We start from the raw sequence: 20,983 nt of genomic DNA on the forward strand, positions 1-20,983 counted from the left end.
AAAGTTGTGCAACCTCTCGAGAGTGTAAAACTGATATATCAGCTGTGCTCACAGTCATGAGCGGCCCAGATCCTCCGTCTGATTAGTGGGGTTATCAACCTTTGATTAGGGAGATTCCCCGGGTGGTTTTGGTTTGGATGGTTCTCAGTAGTTCTTAATTAATACTGATTAATTTCTTATGCAATTTGGGTTATGGTAACTCATCCACTTGTAGTAATTAGCTTTAATAAAATTTGCCAAGACTAAAAGATAATGCAGTTGAGTCAGCCAGCCTAGAGCCTCATAGTTTGTGTTATACTTGTTGAGTACTAGTTTGTACTCACACTTGCCTCTCCACTTTTCTGTTCCATTTCGGATATCTTCGACCGCTGCTCAGTGCCCGGCAACGTGGAGGACTACGTCAGCGGCTTCGACGACTTCTAGGCGTTTGTCTCCCAGTCGACGTCCCTGTGGTGCCCAGCTCTTCATGTATTCATTTTACGCTTCCGCATTCCTTGAACTGATTCTTGATTCAGTTGTAATAAAGATATTCATTTTATAATTTATACATTTTTATTCGTGACATGTGTTGTGATATCTTGATGATCTGTTGTATATATGCGTGACTTGATCCTGGCGCATATATGATTGCTCGATTTATGTTCTTTATAAATCGGGTGTGACAGATTGGTATCAGAGCCGTGTTGACTGTAGGACGAAGCCTAGATAGAACTGGTCGAGTTTAGGACTTCTTTTCGCTTGCTCTGCTTCCGCAAAACTCAAACACTCGTTTCTGCTTCTATTCCTTGGATTCTGAACCTCGAGTTTGCTAACCCTCTCTGCTTTTTCCGAGGGTTAGTTTGATATATCCCGTAGACGTTGGCCTGAATTCGTTTAACCCTATCAGTTTAAGCTATCCCAATGAAAATCCGCTAGAACGAGTGTGTTAGTCGAGTAGTGTGATAAACTCGACTAAGTTGTGAATATTGAATGTTTGTTATTGTGCAAATGTTTGATTTGGATTTTTGGTTGATTGCATAGTCTAGTAGTTAAACTTGTTCATGCAAATCGACCCTAACCCCACTTGAACTAAATAATAAAATTTGATTTAGATCGTTGGGGGTAAAACCTATATTCCTTTCTCTCTGTTATATCCTATCGAAGTTTCATCTCCTCAGCGGCACCATATCTTATTCTCATAAATTTTGTTTGTTGCAATCAGATGGTGAACACCAGGCGCACCGGTTCCGGTTCTGACCAGCAGGAGTAGAACAACCAGAGTGCTGGTCAACCGCTACCGATGCCTCCACCACTGACCCCGGAGCAGTTCTTCCAGCTCTAGATGCAGATGATGGCGACCCTGAACAACACCGTTCAGGCTCTGCAGCAGATCCACGCCAAGCCACCACCTCCTCCGCCGCCTCAGCCCCGTGATCGGCGTGCGGACTTTCTGAGAGGTCATCCTCCGACCTTCTCTCACGCCACGGACCCACTCCAGGCGGACGACTGGCTTCGTTCGGTGGAGCGCCAGTTGGTTGTTGCGTAGTGAGATGACCGTGAGCGAGTTCTGTACGCAGCAGGGCAGCTGCGAGGCTCCGCTCTCGACTGGTGGGAGTCCTACCCGGCTCAGGACCGTGATGCTCTCACCTGGGTCCAGTTTCGTGAGCGTTTCAGGAACCATCACATTCCTGAGGGCATTATGAAGATGAAGCAGAAGGCGTTCCGTGCCCTTAAGCAGGGATCGATGACGGTGACGGAGTATCGTGACCGTTTCCTTCAGCTTGCCCGCTATGCCCCTGCTGACGTCGCTCATGATAGCGATAAGCAGGAGTATTTCAAGGAGGGACTGGATGATCACATCCAGTATGCGCTGCTGAACCACCGCTTCGACAACTTCAACCAGCTGGTTGACGCGGCCCTCAACACCGAGCGCAAGCGCCGGAAGATTGAGGATAAGAAGAGGAAGATGGCTCCATCCTCTTCGGGCAGCAACACTCGTCCTCGCTATCAGCATCCACCACCGCCGCAGCAGCAGAGGCCGCCTCAGCAGTACCAGCAGCGGCAGCAGTTTCCACCTCGTCCTCAGCAGCAGCAGCAGGCGGGACAGGGTCAGAGGCTTCCAGCGCCTCCGGCTCCACCAGCTCAGAGGCAGGGGGCGCCCACTCCTCCTCCTGGGCAGCAGGCTCCAGCACTCCCACGAGTGTGCTTCCACTGCGGCGAGCCAGGGCACTACGCCAACGTCTGCCCTCGGAAGGCGCAGGCAGGACAGCTCAGGGCAGGGTGAACCATGTGACGGCCGAGTCAGCGGCCGAGGCTCCTAACGTGGTGATTGGTACGTTCATGGTCAACACCCACCCTGCTACAGTTCTTTTTGATACTGGTGCCACGCATTCTTTCATCACCCGGTCTTTTGTTGAGCATCATGGCATTCCTACTAGCACGTTAAAGAGGTGCATGTTAGTATCTTCACCGGGAGGGCAGTTGAGGTCTCATGTCTTCTGTCCCAGAGTCAATGTAGCCATAAGGGGGGTAGATTTCAGTGCGAATCTGATGGTGCTAGACTCCAAGGGCATTGATGTGATCCTCGGGATGGAGACTCTTGCTAAGTGGGGAGCCGGATAGATTGTGCTCAGAGGACTGTTCTGCTGTCAGCACCGGATGGTCAGGAGATTACTGTTGGAGCTACAGAGCCTTCTGGATTTCTTCATCAGATGGAGGCTAGACCCACGGATGGTATTCGCGTGGTGTCTGAATTCCCGGATGTCTTTCCGGATGATTTGCCAGGTATGCCGCCTGATCGCGACATTGAGTTTTCTATTGATCTCTTGCCTGGCACAGCTCCTATTGCTAAGAGGCCCTATCGTATGGCTCCCGTCGAGCATGAGGAGGTTAAGAAGACTGTCGACGAGTTGCTAGCTAAAGGTTATATCCGTCGCAGTTTCTTTCCTTGGGCTTTTCCTGTATTGCTCGTAGAGAAGAAGGATGGTGCGAAGAGAATGTGTGTCGATTATCGGGATCTGAATGCAGTCACCATCAAGAACAAGCATCCATTGCCCCGTATTGAGGATCTCTTTGATCAGCTTCAGGGTGCTTGTGTATTCTCGAAGATCGATCTGCGTTCGGGTTATCATCAGCTGAAGATTCGTCCTGAGGATATTCTGAAGACGGCATTCACCTGCAAGTATGGGTTATACGAGTATACGGTCATGTCCTTTGGCTTGACCAATGCTCCAGCTTTCTTCATGCATCTGATGAACAAGGTTTTCATGGATTATCTGGACACCTTTGTGGTGATATTCATTGATGATATCGTGATATATTCCAAGTCAGAAGCAGAGCATGAGAAACATCTGAGGCTTGTGTTGCAGAGGCTCAGAGAGCACAAGCTGTATGCCAAGCTCAGCAATTGCGAGTTCTGGATTGACGAGGTTCCATTCCTCGGTCATGTTATCTCCAAGGGAGGTATTGCTGTGGACCCCGGAAAGGTGAAGGATGTGCTTGACTGGGTTGTTCCGCAGACAGTGAAGGAAGTCCGCTCTTTTCTGGGCTTAGCAGGTTATTATCAGAGGTTCATTGAGAATTTCTCCAAGATTGCGAAGCCTTTGACTTCCTTGCTGGAGAAGGGTGTGGAATTCTCTTGGACTGATGAGCGTCGGAAGGCCTTCGAGGAGCTGAAGAAGAGGTTGACTACGGCGCCAGTCCTTACTCTGCCAGACCAGAGCAAGAGGTTCACAGTGTATTGTGATGCTTCGAGGGATGGTCTTGGTTGCGTTCTGATGCAGGAAGGCAGAGTGATAGCTTATGCTTCGCGGCAATTGCGCCGGCACGAGCTAAATTATCCCACTCATGATCTGGAGTTAGCCGCGGTTGTGCATGCTCTGAAGATATGGAAGCATTACTTGTTTGGGCAGAGGTGTGATATTTACACCGATCACAAGAGCCTCAAGTATATTTTCACTCAGAGTGAGCTGAATATGCGGCAGCGAAGATGGCTAGAGTTGGTCAAGGATTATGACCTGGAGATTCACTATCGTCCGGGCAAGGCTAATGTTGTAGCAGATGCTCTGAGCAGGAAGAGCTATGTTAACATGGCCGTGGCTTTTCAGATGCCTCAGGAGTTATGCGAGGAGTTTGAGCAGTTGAGTCTGGGTTTCCTACATCACACCTCGGGTACATCATTCGAGGCAGAACCCACTTTAGAGGCCGAGATCAGGCAGCATCAGAAAGAAGATAAGAAGCTGCAGGAGATCCGTGATTTGCTCAAGATTGGCAAGGCACCTCATTTCAGAGAGGATGATCAGGGTACCTTGTGGTACAAAGGTCGGATATGTGTGCCGGATGTAGCAGACCTCAGGAAGTTGATTCTGAGTGAGGCTCATGATACAGCGTATTCTATCCATCCTGGCAGCACGAAGATGTATTACGATCTAAAGGAACGATTCTGGTGGTATGGAATGAAGCGTTCCGTTGTGGAGTACGTGGCTATCTGCCGCACTTGTCAGCGTGTCAAGGCAGAGCATCAGAGACCTGCAGGTCTATTGCAGCCGTTGAAGATTCCAGAGTGGAAATGGGAGGAGATCACTATGGACTTCATTGTTGGTTTGCCTCGTACCCAGAAAGGGTACAACTCTATATGGGTAGTAGTGGATCGGTTGACGAAGGTTGCTCACTTCATTCCGGTGAACACTACTTACTCCGGTGCTAGGCTCGCAGAGTTGTACATTTCCAGGATTGTCTGTCTGCACGGTGTTCCAAAGAAGATTATATCTGACAGAGGATCTCAGTTCACTTCGCGGTTCTGGGAGCAGTTGCATGATTCGTTGGATACGAAACTGCGTTTCAGTACCGCTTATCATCCTCAGACAGATGGGCAGACAGAAAGGACCAACCAAGTGTTGGAGGATATGCTTCGAGCCTGTGCTATTCAGTATGGTACCAGCTGGGATAAATGCCTGCCTTATGCAGAGTTTTCGTATAACAACAGTTATCAGGCCAGTCTGAAGAAATCCCCTTTCGAGGCCTTGTATGGTCGGAAGTGCAGGACTCCTCTGTATTGGGATCAGATTGGCGAGAGGCAGGTATTTGGCCCGGATATTGTCGAAGAGGCAGAACAGTTGGTACAGCAGGTGCGAGAGAACCTGAGGGTCGCTCAGACTCATCAGAAGAGCTACGCAGATGTTCGTCGTCGAGATTTGACCTTTGCAGTAGGTGACCATGTGTACCTGAAGGTCTCGCCGATGAGAGGAATCCGCAGGTTTAATGTAAGAGGAAAGCTAGCCCCTCGATACATCGGTCCTTTCAAGGTGTTGGAACGGAAAGGTGAGGTGGCATATCGTTTGGAGTTGCCTCTCAATCTCTCAGGGGTGCACGATGTGTTTCATGTGTCTCAGCTAAAGAAGTGTTTGAGGGTGCCAGAAGAGCAAGCACCGATAGAAGGGTTAGATGTGCAGGAGGATCTGACTTACATCGAGCATCCGGTAAAGATTCTGGAGACATCGGAGAGAGTTACTAGAAACAAGAAGATCAAGATGTGCCGTGTTCAGTGGAGTCATCACACGGAGGATGAGGCAACTTGGGAGCGAGAAGATGAGCTGAGGAAGACATATCCCGATCTCTTTGCTAGCTAGCCTATCTGAATCTCGGGACGAGATTCCTGTAAGGGGGGTAGGTTTGTAATACCCTAATGTAATTTCCCTTAATTTTAATGAATTTATTTGGGCTTAAATAAATTTTCTAGGTTTTTCTTTAATTTTTGTGGCATTTAAAGCAAATTATAACGCAAGAAAATAAAATTAATTATAGGGTCAACATGTTTGTGCATTCATGCTGGAGCATTGTTTTATTTGTGTTGAGTGTATAGCTTTGAATTCAAATCGTATTTAAATTCAATTAGAATTGTTTGAATTAGTGAGTTAGAAAAACAAAAGAAGGGAAGGAAAAAGAACAAAAGTAGGCAGCCCAACCCAGCAGCCTTGGCCCAGCCCAGCCTCCCTTTCCCCTCTCCCCCGCATGGGCCACGTCGGCCCACTCTCTTCCCCACCAGCCCATCGGCCGGCTCAACCCATCGGCCGCCCACTCTTTCCCTCTTCTCTCTCGCTCCCAGCTCGGGCCCGCCTGTCGGCGCCTTCCCCTTTCTCCTTCCTCCCAGCGTCCGATCCCCTCTCCTCTGTTTCCTCCCCCGCCGGCCGTGCCTCTGCACCTTGGGTCCCCTCCTCTGCCCCGCACCCAAGCCCGCGCCACGGCTCACGACCGAGCCTCCCCCTCCTCTCTAGAACCTTCGCCACCCGAGCCAGTACCGCGCGGGGCCGTTGAGCCGATCCGCTTCCTCCGCACGCCACGGTTTCCACCGAGCTTTCCGCGGCCACCGCGGGCACGTGCGTCCAGCCTCCGCCCGGCCTTTATTTGGCTTCCCCGTGCTCACCCTGGACCCTAAACCTCTGGAGCACGCGAGCCCTAGCCACCGCCGCCCCTGCACTGCCTCTTTTCCACCGCTCGGTGTCCGGTAAGCCGCCAACCACTCCAGGCAATTGATCGACGCCGGTGAGCCTTGCACCTCCCTGACCCCCTCTGCACCTCCACAGGTCCCGCACCGACTCCATCGACGGGTTAGCAGGCACTGGGCACCCTTGCGACGACCCGTCCGCGCGCGCAGTACCAGCTTCCGCCGCCGGCCTTCACCAGTGACGCCCCCGCATGCCGCCTCCGGCCAATCCCCGCCTCGGTGAGCAACACGTCATCTCGGGTAATCGTTTGCTCTAGTTTTGGTAGTCTGTAAACCACCACAGCCACCCAACCACGGCACGCCGGCGATCCCGTGCCGTCCCGCCGTGGGGAGCCATGATTCGAACCTTAATCCGCCACCTCAAGTACCCAGACGGGTTCGCCGTCGTCTTCTCTCCCTCACCGTGCTAGCCGTACCCCGAACCGAGGCTGGAAGCACCCAGTCGCGTGTTCTCCGGCGATCTCCAGTCGCTCGCCGCCGTGGAGACAGAGCTCCGGCGACCCAGCGCCGCCACCCCGCGCCCCGTTGTCCCGGGCCGTCCGATCCGCTGCTAACGCTTAGGATTAGGTTGGGAGCCCGTTAATCTGGACCGTGTGATCGAGATCCGAGCGCCTGAGTTCGCGCGTACCGGTTCGAGTTGAGCGAGAGGCAGAGCCGTCCGATTCAAGATCTGCGATCTGGATTAGATCCGTTTAAGTATAAGTCAGGAGCGTTGGATCCAGATCCGACGGTCACCGAGCGCGCGTACCCCTTCGCGAGTTGGATCTAATCAGGGCCGTTGGGATTAGATCTGACGATCCAGAACAGAAGTTACCGCTTCAGCCCGTCGTTTTTGCTAAAGAGCCCCTGTCCTTTAGGGAAATCAACCCGCAGTACCCTTTAGTTCAAAAGTATTTATGTTTTAGTCCTGTTTTATTCGTTTAGGCCCCTGAGCTTCCCAGTTTTCATGCCCGCGGTCCAGCCCTGGGGTTTTTAGCCATCTAGCCCCTGTGTCTACCCTTTAATCGTGTTTGTGCCCCTGGTTTTGCACAGAAACCCCTGTAGTCCAGTTTTTCTCGCAAATAGGTCCCTGGAACTTGTTTTAAGCGTAGTTTTCGCGTTTTAGCTCCGTTTTAGGTGTTCTTTATATCCACGTGATCGTTGTAACGCGTAGGATAGCTTTAGACTAGTTTTGTGTGCTGTTTCTATGTAATGTTGTACTATTTTCTTATAGTTTGCTATTGTTTGTGCATGTGTGTATGTGTGGACTATGCTTGATGATCGTGAGTAGACGCGGAGCCTTTGGATCAGTACCAGGAGCCGCCATCTTCGGAGCAATTCGAGCAGCAGCCGGGAGAGTACGAGGAAGGCAAGTATAACATGAACCTCCTATCACTTTTAAATACAATTTCATACTGCATTTTAATACTGTATACCTATAGGGACTTCCTAGCCACCTTTATATCTTTACATATATCCTTTGGGTTGCATTTTGGTTAGTTGTGCTAGGTTGCTGCGCTATAACAAATCTTGGTCCTTTTTAATTAATTTGATTAATGGTCTTATGCAACTTAATTCTGGAGCCGGCCCTCTGTGCTGTGTGCTTGAGTGGTTTGTGCGCCCTTAAAAGATGTTTTTGTTAGAAACATGGTTTAGGGGGCCAGCACGGTGCTTAGTACTTGGTTGGCCACTCTCCATAAGGACCGGTTGATAGAGCGACAACCTGGGACAACCGCGCAACCACAAGACTGGAATGGGACGGTCTTGACTTACTAATTAGGTCGTGTTGGTTCGGGAGTAACTTACCTGCGTGGGCAAGAGGGGTGGTAAGCTTCAATGGTCCCTGCTCCTCCGGCTTGGTCTGTGCTGTGTGTCTTGTACCCCCGGAGGTGGGCCCCATCGTCGCTGATCCAGAGTCCTTAGCGGTTACACCTTACCGACGTGGTCCTTTGTAACGGTCTCGTAGTGTGCTTGCTAGCCATCTCACCTAAGGAAGTGTGATGAACAACTAGCTCACGACTTGTGGGTAAAGTTGTGCAACCTCTCGAGAGTGTAAAACTGATATATCAGCTGTGCTCACAGTCATGAGCGGCCCAGATCCTCTGTCTGATTAGTGGGGTTATCAACCTTTGATTAGGGAGATTCCCCGGGTGGTTTTGGTTTGGATGGTTCTCAGTAGTTCTTAATTAATACTGATTAATTTCTTATGCAATTTGGGTTATGGTAACTCATCCACTTGTAGTAATTAGCTTTAATAAAATTTGCCAAGACTAAAAGCTAATGCAGTTGAGTCAACCAGCCTAGAGCCTCATAGTTTGTGTTATACTTGTTGAGTACTAGTTTGTACTCACACTTGCCTCTCCACTTTTCTGTTCCATTTCGGATATCTTCGACCGCTGCTCAGTGCCCGGCAATGTGGAGGACTACGTCAGCGGCTTCGACGACTTCTAGGCGTTTGTCTCCCAGTCGACGTCCCTGTGGCGCCCAGCTCTTCATGTATTCATTTTACGCTTCCGCATTCCTTGAACTGATTCTTGATTCAGTTGTAATAAAGATATTCATTTTATAATTTATACGTTTTTATTCGTGACATGTGTTGTGATATCTTGATGATCTGTTGTATATATGCGTGACTTGATCCTGGCGCATATATGATTGCTAGATTTATGTTCTTTATAAATCGGGTGTGACACTCCTGAAGCTGGATCGTCTTGAGGGCCACGTCATCAGTCGACTGGATGCTCGACTTGCTGGCCTTCTTGGAAGGAATCTCTAGTCCGAATTGGGAAAGCTGCTGCGCGGCCGCGAGTACTTCTCCCGAAGCATCTGGCACGCGAGTAGTCGAAGCATACTGGATCGCCACCTGATTGCAATCATATGACTTCTTCAAGTCGCCACGGACGGTGAGTACTCCACTGAGTCCTGGCATCTTAAGAAGCAGATAGACGTAATACGGCACTGCCATGAACTTGGCGAGTGCCGGATGACCCAATATGGCATGGTAAGAAGATTCGAAGTTAGCCACTTCGAATTTGATGAATTCATTACGATAGTTCTCCCGCATGCTGAAGGTGACTGGGAGGACCACCGTACCAAGCGGGTGTGCCGCGTTACCTGGGACGATGCCGTAAAAGGGGGACTTGCTGGGAACCAGCATGTCCTTGAAATCCAGGCCCATTTTCTTTAGGGTGCTGACGAAAATGAGATTGAGCCCGCTCTCGCCATCGATGAGGACTTTGGTGAGCTTAACCTCCGCCACCAAAGGATCCAGGACCAAGGGGAATTTACCGAGCTCCGAAAAGCTCGTCCACTGGTCGTCGTGAGAGAATGAGATGGGGACCTCCGACCAACGGAGTGGTTGTGGTACCGCCGGCTCAATAGACAAAATCTCGCGGAGGAGCAACTTCTGGTCCCGCCTGGAACCAAAGTCTTCATCTCCACCAAAGATGACGTTGACGACCTTCGAGGTGTCTTGAAACTTCGGGTTGCGCCCTTGATCCTCATCATCCTCGGGTTCTTTGTCCGCAGGCTTCTTGTTCTTCTTGCCACCACCGGAGTTGCTGAACGTCCTCCGAAGGTGGTAACAGTCAATGGCGGCATGATTGGCACCTGGGTGCCAAGGGCACTTCTTCTACAGGAGCTTCTCAAACTCCTCCTGCATCGTCGACTTCTTGCCCCACGAAGGACGATCGATAGCCGCGATGACATCATCTGGCTTTCGTTTCCGGGGCGGACCCGAAAAGTCCCGCTGGCCTTTGTCGTTGCGGTTGTCGTTTGGGTCCCGCAGATTGCTATCTTGACGCTGCGGGAACCGCTCCCGCATCTTCTCCTCCTGTTCAGACCAATCGTGCATCATATCATGAAGGCCCGCAACAGTCTTCGGCCTGTTCCGCCCGAAATCCCTGTAGATGCCCGGGTCGGTGATGCCGTTGTACAAACAGTCGATGATGTCGTCCTCTGAGATGTTGGCGATGGTGGCGCGAACGTCGAAGAAGCGACGTGTGTAGGACCGCAGGAGCTCATTACGTTCCTGCTTACACTGAGCAAGATCGTGACGAGTACCTGCACGAGCAATCACTCCCTAGAAGTTGTCGATGAAGACCTTCTTAAGGCTGTGGCAGAACCAACCTGAATTATACCGGCTCAAGTACGCGAGTCCACTCCCGAGGGCTCCAACGTGCTTCAAACGGTATAATCCCTTGGCCTGTCGGGTAACGTCCCGATAAACCACCGATACACAGGATCAAATAAGGTTACCTCACACGAAGGTGAGTCCAGAGATACAATCACCATCACATTTTTACATCACAGGGAATTATATTCCAAGAGTTTCCAAATGAAGTATAAAGTTTCAAATCTAGAGAAAAGATTACAAACCATTAAAGCTATGGTTTTTAGCAGCGGAAAACATACGCGACGATTACAACACGTCGTCAAGATAGATGTCATGCAAAGCCCGGGCACGACATCACTCGATATCACCAGTGTTAGCCAAGGACGGATCCCATTCCACGGACCAACCTTCTGGGAGAGCACAGGGCCAAGGCAAGGGAAGAGTAGGGTCTTCAAGACATTTCCTGCAAAATATATAACTAGCAAGGCTAAGTATACTAATACTCAGCAAGGCTTACCCGGGATTGGGTATACTTTAGCCCATAACTAGACTTATGAAGGCTTATAATAGTTCTGAGTTTAGTTTCAGCTGAAAAGCAACTAAGAGTAGATCCTTATTTTCAATTTTTAGCTTTCAAGTTCTATGTGATTATCCATTCTAGATAAGCACTTATAACTAAGCAAGCAAGGTAGAGCCCTTTATCTCAACCATCAGTATTACTCATCATATAGTTGCTCTTGTTACTCTGTGTGATAAAGGGATTAAGTAGTCTCAAACATCGTGAGAGGCGGATGATTCTGAATCAAATTTAACCTTGCAAGGCAAACCTAACTCACACGCTTGGAACGTCCAATGATAGTTCCGAAGCAACCGTTTGCCTTTCATTCCGACTTGTGGACAGGTCCACCACAAGCGACTGCAGGAACATACGCACATCACTCGTGCAGGACATACGTCTGTAGCGTGACTACAAAACCCGTATTCCTGGTTGCCCTTGCAACACGTATTTCCTCAGTCGAACATAAGTAACCAGAAGAAGCAAGACGAGTGGTGGGAGGTATGTCCACTCCTCGGGCCGATTGGTTACTAGGCTTACCGCTTACCATATTTCGCAGCATGTGGTTAGTACTTTCAAACGCTTAACCCCGATCACCACACACTGCGACCTTATCAATTTTAACAACACAGACGGGGTATCACCTCAACCATGATACCGTTGCTGAAGTAGTCGTGTCTACATGTAAAGCAACATTACACTCAAGGTGTGCACATAAAACTATCTTATTTCACAATACAGTTGCAATTCAGCACTCATTTAACATACTATTCCTATAACAAACACAAAGATCGGAAACTAACTTTGGTGGAGCTTTAGGAGGATAACTAATTAGAATCGGCTACTCGTTGAACGTTACAACAGAGCCGATTGGAACAACAGGGGTTTAGCCGATGGAAAGGTGCATCGGTTTCCTAATTGATCGATGAAAGCATCGATTACCTTAGTAGAGGGATGATTCCTAAAGCAGTTGTCTTAACTGAGATGTGCTTAAGTGTTACCCTAGGTAACTAGGTGTGGTTATATCGGCTCGATTACGTCAGGGCAATAGTTGAGTGACGTACAGCCGATTGGAGTGTGGTTAAGGGTATGTGACTGATAAGTATGAAGCTGACCTCTCAGTCTATAAATCGACTGATAGAAGTGTGTGGATAAGGATGGAGAAACTAAGGATCGATCGGCTGTGTTTGACTGATATGGAAAAGCAACCAAAATCGGATTGGGTCGGCCGATAGCAAGAACCCTAAGATCATGTGTGCACCTCAGATTGGTCGGCTATGTGATAGCCGATGTAGGACGGAACAACAGAATTGTATCGGCAGTAGCCGATATTAGAAAGATAACAACCGTTTCAGCTAACAAACCGATGATAGGAACATATCAAAAGAAAAGCATTGGTTGACAGTTGTTACACAGAAACATCATAGACTTAACGAAAACGGATGCTAAGTGGCTGGGTTGATAACCTGACACTGAAGCGAAGCTGTCGAGATGTAGTGGCTAAGCAGCAGATACACATGGACTAACAAGAATCCTTATACGAAAAGGGCCTTAAGGAGATTGCAATCAAGACGAGAACAATGTCTTGATGGCAGGGATATGAGCACTCATATGAAAGGTTTAACGAAACATCACTAATTTCTATTTAAGATCTATATTCTATGGCTTACTTTTCAGTTATAACACAAGCATACAATATAAAGCATAATAAAACGTTCATTTTCTAACATTTGACCTAAACCACACATCAAGACTTTCAATTCAAGAGCATAACATAAGATTTTTAAAGTTTGACTTAGGGTTTCAAATAAAACTGATTTTACATTTTCATGAACTTCCTACGAAAATCTATAAAATGTAGAAGTTCATCGATTTGAAATACAAACAGCTTTGGAAATTTTACAAAGAACACTCTAGAACTTTCTAAAACATAGCAATCGAGTCCCTGGTCCCGGAAAACAGATAACAGAAAGTTAACGGCGATATTCCAGCAAAGGAATCGCCGGCATTAAGAAGATTCAGTGGATTAGGGCAAACCTTGGGGTGGCCTTGGTTATGAAGGAGAACACGTGGAAAGTAAATTCCCGCGGTGAATAGGATTGGCGACGATAAGAGCTCGACGGTGACGAAGAGTAAAAGTTGTTGGATGTCGTGGATCATGGGACAAGACGATGGAGCCGAATGGGTTCGTTACATCGACTTCTCTGCGAACCCTAGGGTTTTCCCGCTCACGGGTTAAACTTCCTTTTCCCACGCACATACGATGCCAAAGCCTGGTCGACCGAACACCTCTGCTCGCCCAAGAAGAAACCTTCGTTGGCCTGACTGCTCCGGTGCGTGCACTGCCGGCATACTTGCACAACCATTCGCAAGGCTGCCGCTCCCGGTCTGCTTTCACACCATCGGCTTCCAATTTGCTTGCGCGTGATTTGTTGCTTGCATAAGCATACGCCTGCAGAAACGAGCCGAGTCGATCACTGGCAGCACTTCGCTCGCTTCCGCGGACGTGCTAGTCCAAATCCGTTCGGACCTTCGCCTTCGCTTCGCCACCTTTCTTCTAACTCGCTGCGCCATAACCGCTCCTCCGCCTCCGCAAGGATGAAGGGAGCTCGCCGTGCGTGGCTCCTTCGAGCTCGTTGCATCCGGTTGCCGCCTCCGCTTCGTCGTCGGTGTTGCGTTGCGTATCAAATCCGCGCCGCGTTACTCCTGTCCTGACCGCCTTGCCGCTGTGCAGTTGTTCCTACCGAAATTGCCGCGCTGTAACTGTCACCTTCGATTTGCCTCCTCTCCTTCCAGCTTGCTGCCCCTCATGCATCTCATGCGCGAGCGAGCTCGCATCCTCGACACGGTCACTCTTGCGCCCTCAGAGATCTCCGTGGCGTAGTTAGGGCCGATGTCACCGTGTACCCGTATCTCGCGCAGAAACCCTCCACCATAACTCCTCCTGCGCGTGCCGTTGCTCGGCACGTCATACTCCAGCATCGCCTGCTCATGTCCATGGGTCCGCTCTGCTCCGGCCGCCCAACACTTGCACACACCGCCAACTTCTGCGCGTCACCGCGCGCACGCTCGCGCGACTCGCTTCTGTGCGCTGCGCGCTTGCTCCCACGCGCCCGCGCGTGCCTGCACGTCTGCTGCCTCCCCCACGCCAGCGTCCTGCTTGCTGCCTACGCCGTGGCTTCGCCTGCGCAGTCTGCACCCTCACACTCTGCACTTCCCGCTGCCTGCTCGCTCGCCTAGCCACACGCCGCTTGGCCCGAGCCGCGCGCTGCTGCACGCCTGGGCCACCAACCTGCGCGCGCTCCGTTCTCACGCGCTCTTCTAACTCCCGTACGCCACCGCCTACTCTCCACTCCCGAGCTCGCGCGCGTGCCTGCGCGCCGCCTATGCTGCACCAGCGCCGCCCATGCCAGCACCGTGCGCCAATCGAGCCGCCCGCTCCACTCTCCCGCACGCCGAGCCGAGCCGCTGCGCCTCCGCCCCAGCGTGCCTCCTTCCGCTCGCTTCGCGTCCGCGCGCAGCGCCGCACCGCTTGGGCCACCGTCAGCCCGCTGCGCGCCGTCCCTGGGCCCGCCAGCTCGCCCCCGCCTTCACTCGGCCGCTGCCCGCCGCACTCGCCTGCGCAGCGCGCCTGGCGCCGCCTGCGCTCGCCCGGGCCCGCCGCTCCGCGCGCTTTGCCCGCGCCTCACTTGCCTGGGCCGCGCGTCCGCGCGCTCTGCCACTCGCCAGGCGCCGGCCTGCCGCCTGCCCAACCGCCCAGCGCCTGGACCCCGCGCACAGTCGCCCCAAGCTCCTGGATCCCGAGCTGCACCGCGTGGAGGAGAAAGGAGGGATGGAACCGGGTGTGGATAGGAATGGAGGCAAGAGCATGTGCCACCGGAGGGGAAGGAGATAAGGGCGCCAGAGATAAGGAAACAGAGGAGAAGGGGAAAAGAGATTTCCCAAGGACCTATGCGTAATTTTAGAAAACTGCAGGGACTTGTTTGTAAAACAAAATTTCACATCGATCTAAAACCCTAATGAAGAAATGCCCAAAACGAAAGTTGGAGAGTTTTTCAAACTCTACAACATTGCTTTAGGGCTCAAGTTCAAAAACTCAAAACTTATATTTTTACACGTGAATCTTTGAATAAAAGATGGATTTGAATTGCTTTTGTCCTAAAAAGTGAAACTTTATAAAATTCAGGATCTAAATGCAAGCATTTATGACATGTCATGATGACTTGCACTTTTACACTTTAGTCCTGAGTAATTTTGAAAGTTACTTTTATAAATCAAACATTTGCATAAAAGGACTTGTACTTTTATAAAATTACATAAATACCCTTACTTTTACCACTTTACCCAAAATTTTTACACAATTCGACACTTGCATTTCCAATGAAACTTTTGGATAAATAAATATATATTTTTACAAGGGATAAAATAAGAAAAGCATGTTTACAAAACCATCTTTTACTCATTTTGAAATTACCTTTATCCAAATACATTTTCCAAAAACAACCCTAGGTTTTTCTGTATTTACAAAAATACCCTTTTTACTTACACTTTAAATTTTCAAAAGCTTCACACAAACATACGCAAGCTTTACACTAACAAGCACATACTTCACACTAACAAATATGTGTCTAGTTTACAAACACATGAACTGTCACAAAGGCGCTCCTAGGAGTCAATTGAGTTGTTGCTGAGGCTTTCCAACCAAGTAAGTGGTGTAGGGTCCAAAGCCATCGGGAAGTAGACGACTTTGGTGATATTCGACCCCCCTGCGACCTCAATGGCCGTGGAGTAGCAACGGAGCCACTGCTGAGGAGCTTGCTTGCCGTCGTACTTGGTAATGCCAATCGGTTTGAAGCCTTCTGGATACTTGTAGCTGCTAAAACGAGCAAAAAAAGCAAGGAATCGGTCGCTACAGTCAGTACCTTCAGTTTCGACTTCTTCGCGGACCTTGCGCCTGGAGGAGATCACTGTCTGCGCATCGCAACCTTCATTGATGTGCTGGCGTAGGTCCTCTGGAGAAGGTCGATGATTGGCCTACCGCGGATGACCCCCTTGCGGTGGCTGCTGCCTCACGCCTGGAGCTAGACTCCCGCGAGCGTTGTCGTTGCTGAGCTGGTGTCGAGGACGGCCGCCAGCCGTTCGGCTGTGAGCCTGACTTCGACTCTCTCCCACGCGCTCCTCCCTAATGGTGGACGCCGGGTTGTGCTGATCCAACTGGATCCAAGCCCTCTGCGCGTAAAGAAGTGCTTGACGCACTTCTGGATCGTGGCTGCGCTCAAGGATGGCCGTTACCCTGGCGATGTTGGCCACCGGAGTCCTGAAACCCCGCTCGCTTACAGCAGCAAACTCAGGGTCAAGCTCGCGATGCATAGATCGCCTACGCTCATTGGCCCTCCTCCGCCGGATTGTGCGGGCCCTGTTCCTGGCCCTCCGCGCCTCACGGTCGGCGTCGTTCTCGTCACCGGCGTTGGCCGTGATCTCATCTTCTGAGACCGCTTCAAAGTTGACGATGGGAAGATCCCCATCGTCCTCGCCTTCTTCGGCCATCAGCACCTGGCGGGAGGAAAGCTCATGAGAGCTTTCGTCGACTAGTTCAGTCGACACCTCCGCCGTGGTAGCCAATGGCCTACCTTCTTGAAAAGGCAAGGGCTCGAGGTGAGCCACAAGTTGACCCTCTGCCTCGAGTAGATCGGAGAGCATCATGCCCCTCCAATGCACAATGCGCCCCTCCGGCAAAGAGGTGATCACCAGATCACCAGTACCAGAACAACCCGAGGCCTCCCGACACGCGGTGGCTTGAGGCTTTCCGTCCTGGAGCAAAAAGTCCAGGTCCTCCTCCAACATGGAGAGGGACCTAGAGACATTGGCCTCCTGAAGATCAGTGGCCGGTTTGCACGAGCCAAGTTGAGATCGGCTATGCAGATCCCTAAATTGGAACAAGTCCAAAACAGGAGAAGTTGTCGCAACACCAGAAGAAGTCGAGCCTGGAGCAGATTCCATTTCGATCTGTGCTGCGAAGGCATGGAGCGGCAAGTTGTCGAGCCCGTCGACAAACTTGTCGAGGTTGCTGCGAGGATCCACAGCAAAGGTCTTCGGCCTCATGTCGACGAGAAATCACCGAAAGTTGCCCACACCATCTGCGATGCAGACCCACGAGCCAAAAACGAATGTCGTTCCCTGAGAGGGAACTGACCTGATGAAATTGAAAGATGCCATCGAGCTCGCCGGTAGATCTTCGACGCGCTCCCCTACCTGGCGCGCCAGCTGTCGGTGTTTAACCGGCTGCCCACCAAGGGATACACCCAAGGTGGTAAGTTTTGGGTGAGGAGACGCCGAGATCAGGAACTCGAAGGTACAAGGAACACATAACTTAGACAGGTTCGGGCCGCAAGATGCGTAACACCCTACGTCCTGTATGGTGGTTTGTATTGCCTTTGGTGCAGAATGACCTAGAGATCATGTTTTGAGAGGGGTCCCTGCCCTCCCTTATATATCCGAGAGGCCAGGGTTACAAAGATACTAACCAACACAAGCTGAGGAATCGTACCAGAACATATCTCGAGTGGATTCCCCCTGTATTGGTTAGCCTTATCTCCTATTTAAACGGAATAAATAAGAGATAAACAAGATGAATAAGAGATAAGACGGACTTAATCTCTTAGACCTCTTTAAACTACGTTATGTACCCAGTCCCGTGGCCCCGGGTCTGACACTCAGAACTGAAAAATTGTATGCTAACCTAGAAAAGTGCACCTTTTGCACTAACAAAGTTGTGTTCTTGGGCTTTGTTGTTTCAGGATAGGGAGTAGAGGTGGATGAAACCAAGGTTGAAGCTATCAAAAATTGGCCTACTCCTATCAATGTGAGCCAAGTGAGAAGCTTTCGTGGTCTTGCCGGCTTCTACCGATGCTTTGTGAAGAATTTCAGCACCATTGCAGCCCCATTGAATGATCTAACCAAGAAGGGAGTTAAATTTGTGTGGGGTAAGTCACAAGAAGCTGCATTTCAAGAACTAAAGAATTGTTTAATCTCAGCCCCATTGCTTTCTTTACCTGATTTCAATAAATCTTTTGAGATAGAATGTGATGCTAGTGGGATAGGCATAGGAGGTGTATTGATGCAAGATAGCAAACCCATAGCATACTTTAGTGAGAAACTTGGTGCTGCTCAACTGAATTATCCTGTTTATGATAAAGAATTATATGCTTTAGTTCGTGTGCTTGAAACTTGGCAGCATTATCTTTGGCCTAAGGAGTTCATCATTCATTTTGGTCATGAGGCCTTAAAATACTTGAAAGGCCAAGCAAAACTGAACCGTCGGCATGTCAAGTGGGTTGAGTTCATTGAGTCTTTTCCCTACATTGTCAAATACAAGAAAGGGAAAGAAAATATTGTTGCTGATGCATTATCTCGAAAATGTGTTTTGCTTAATCAATTGCAGGTCAATGTCCCAGGATTAGAGAATATAAAAGAGTTATATGCCACTGACCTTGTTTTTACAGAACCATATTTGAAATGTCAAGAAGGAAAAGGGTGGGACAAGTACCATTTGCATGATGGATTCTTGTTTCGAGCTAACAAGTTGTGTGTTCCAGATTCGTCCATTCGTTTGCTTCTATTGCAGGAATCACACATGGGTGGACTGATGGGTCACTTTGGGAGAGAAAAGACCTACCTGCTGCTAAGTGATCACTTCTATTGGCCGAGGATGAGGCGTGATGTGGAGAGATTTGTGCAGCGATGTACCACGTGCCATAAGGCAAAATCAAAACTGCACCCCCACGGTTTGTACACTCCACTCCCCACTCCAAACGCACCTTGGGAAGACATAAGCATGGATTTTGTTTTAGGATTACCAAGAACTAGGAAGGGGAGGGATTCAGTTTTTGTTGTTGTGGATAGGTTCTCTAAAATGGCACATTTTATTCCCTGTCATAAGAGCGATGATGCGTCGCATGTAGCTGACTTGTTTTTCAGGGAAATTGTGAGACTACATGGCGTGCCAAGGACCATTGTTTCAGACCGTGATGTGAAGTTCATGAGCTATTTTTGGAAGACTTTGTGGGCCAAGCTTGGGACAAAGTTGTTGTTTTCAATAACTTGTCACCCACAAACTGAGGGACAAACAGAGGTGGTGAACCGTACACTCTCCATGCTGCTGCGAACAATGATCAAGAAGAACCTAAAAGAGTGGGAGGATTGCTTGCCACATGTTGAGTTTGCATATAATAGGGCAGTCCACTCGACAACGCAAATGTGCCCATTTGAAGTTGTGTATGGTTTCAAACCAATAACACCACTTGATTTGCTGCCACTCCCACTTCAAGAATGTGCCAATATGGAGGCCTCCAAGAGGGCTGATTATGTGAAGAAAATCCACATGAAGACCAAACAAGAAATTGAGAAGAGGTCAAAGTACTATGCTGCAAAGGCAAACAAGAATCGTAAGAAGATGATCTTTGAGCCCGGTGACTTTGTTTGGGTTCATCTTCGGAAGGACAGATTTCCAGAGAAATGAAGGTCAAAGTTGCTGCCTCGAGGTGATGGCCCATTCAAGGTTCTTGCTAGAATAAATGACAATGCATACAAGATTGAGCTCCCGGGAGATGAATATGCAGCGAGCGACACCTTCAATGTTGCTGATTTATCTCCATTCCATGGTCATGAACAATCAGAGTCAAGGTTGACTCTTTTTGAAGAAGGGGAGGATGATGAGGACATATCTCATGGTATTCCATTGAAGAATATTGAACAAGATCCTCAACCTCGTGACTATACTTATGAGAGACCAATGACTCGGGCCAAAGCGAAACAACTACAACATGAGGTGAATCTTTTCCTTAATGATTATGAACATGCCTCTCATAAGAATCATGTACTACCTAATGGAGGTACATTACTTGTTCTCAGGTTTGAATCACAAGCCAAGGACATTCTGAGTTGACACCAAAGGGAGCAAGTTGGAGTTGGTACGCTTATGCACAGATTCTGACTTCCAAATTACTAGCGTATTCTATACCATTCTAGGAGGTCCTACCCCAAGTATTATATATGGATGAAAAGCACTTGAAGTCTACTTTCATATGCAACAAACAGTGCATCCATTGGATCTCTAAGGAGAGAGTTATGCCTATTTAAGTGAAGACTGCTCCAGACACACGAATTTTCGACTGGGCCTCTTTGAAAGGCCCCCAGCCCAACTAGGAGGGATGTTCCTAGTATACATAACCCTTGTACTCCTGGTGGAAAGACAGACCACGAATTGAACTCAGAAAAACAGAGAAGCCAAGTGCTCTTATCCTTGGGGTTGTGCCATTGCTGCCCCCTTGAGGATTGGGAGTTTTCTCTACCATTTGTTCTTGTGTTTCCTTGTGATTTGCAAGAGCATTGCCTCTACCTTGTGTGGGTCACATTAGGCATCGACCTAAGTGTGTGGTTGGGCAAAATCATTTGTCACAGGTGGCTGTTCGAGCAGCTGTTGGTGCCATCAGTTCGTCAGGTTGCACGGGTCAAGTTATCCCTAGATCCTACGATGAGAAGATTGGGCAAGCCCCCGCATCATGTGGTCTCCGACTTCAAACGAGAGGTATCTTCTTCTCTTTTCAGCATAGCTCTTCTGTCTGCTTTGTGCTATCTTCAGGTTCTCCCTGACCTTGGCGACATTCTCCTCAGCTTCTACGATTGAGTCAGGTCCAAAATACGATCTCTCCACAATTTTTGACCACATCACCGGTGTTGTGCATTTTCTGCTTCGAAGGGTGACATCTGCAAACTCTTTTCCCAATCACTCTTGTAGGCTAGTACACATGCCCTTAGCAAGTCTTCAAGTATTTGGTTCACTCTCAGTCTGCTG

The sequence above is a fragment of the Panicum hallii genome, chromosome 8 (genome assembly GCF_002211085.1).
Source record: "Panicum hallii strain FIL2 chromosome 8, PHallii_v3.1, whole genome shotgun sequence".
NCBI classification, from domain to species: Eukaryota; Viridiplantae; Streptophyta; class Magnoliopsida; order Poales; family Poaceae; genus Panicum; species Panicum hallii.